The sequence below is a fragment of the Dipodomys merriami genome, unplaced genomic scaffold, assembly GCF_024711535.1.
Source record: "Dipodomys merriami isolate MVZ:Mamm:240054 unplaced genomic scaffold, mDipMer1.0.p SCAF_2993, whole genome shotgun sequence".
Lineage (NCBI taxonomy): Eukaryota > Metazoa > Chordata > Mammalia > Rodentia > Heteromyidae > Dipodomys > Dipodomys merriami.
Genome location: NW_027204485.1, coordinates 14,761 through 15,591, shown reverse-complemented (window position 1 = coordinate 15,591; position 831 = coordinate 14,761). Strand labels below are relative to the sequence as shown.

Below are 831 nucleotides of genomic sequence, written 5' to 3'. Positions count from 1 at the left end.
GCATGCACGGAGAGATGGAAGCGGTCCCTTAGTAGCCTGGCGGCCGGAGAAGACAGGTGGGGAGCCTTGCAAGTGCACTTGCCTTAAGCGCTTGAATGTGCGTGGCTGACGCAGGCAGGGTGCGGGGTAGGATGGCAGGGCAGTGAGTCGCTGGGAAATCGGCCCGGTCTCCTTGTGGGCATTAGTGCGTGTGTGGGGAAGGTTGGGTGTCAGGGGGGAGAGAGCGGTTGGCGGCGAGAGCAGCAGGCTCGGCTTGCTGGCAGAGGCTGCGGTCCGTGCGTTGGTGCGAGCGTGCTCCGATGCAGTTGTGCGCGAGCAGGCAGGCAGGCAGGCGCAGCAGGTGTGTGTGAGGCGAGAGCCGCAGGCAGAGGCAGAGGCAGAGGCTGGCGAGAGTGTGGAGAGCGGAGGCTGCAGAGGCGGCGAGCAGCATTTGGGGCTGCGCGCAGCGGCAGCAGGCGTCTACGGCCATACCACCCTGAACGCGCCCGATCTCGTCTGATCTCGGAAGCTAAGCAGGGTCGGGCCTGGTTAGTACTTGGATGGGAGACCGCCTGGGAATACCGGGTGCTGTAGGCTTTTGCCTCCACCCGGCCCGGGGGCCCGCCCCGCCCTTCCACCTCTCCACGCCCACCCCAGGCCTACTGCCTCCTCCGCCCCCCTCCACACCCCTGCCCTCTTCTTTCCTCCAAGCCAGCCCACCTTAGTCGGCTTCTTCACAACCCCAGCCCGCACCGCTCAGCCTGCCTTCTCCACACTTTCTCCACACATGCTCACACACCTTCCTGCCACGCTGACTCCCTCACAGTCACAATCACCTGCTCCACACACACT

General features: G+C 65.2%; 1 non-coding gene across 1 annotated transcript; it reads left to right on the top strand.

Moving 5' to 3' along the window:
- The first annotated feature begins 457 nt into the window (after positions 1-457).
- LOC138839248 (5S ribosomal RNA) lies at positions 458-576 on the top strand. Its single transcript, XR_011375934.1, has one exon. It is a non-coding gene; the product is annotated as a 5S ribosomal RNA (ribosomal RNA).
- The last annotated feature ends 255 nt before the right edge of the window (positions 577-831 follow it).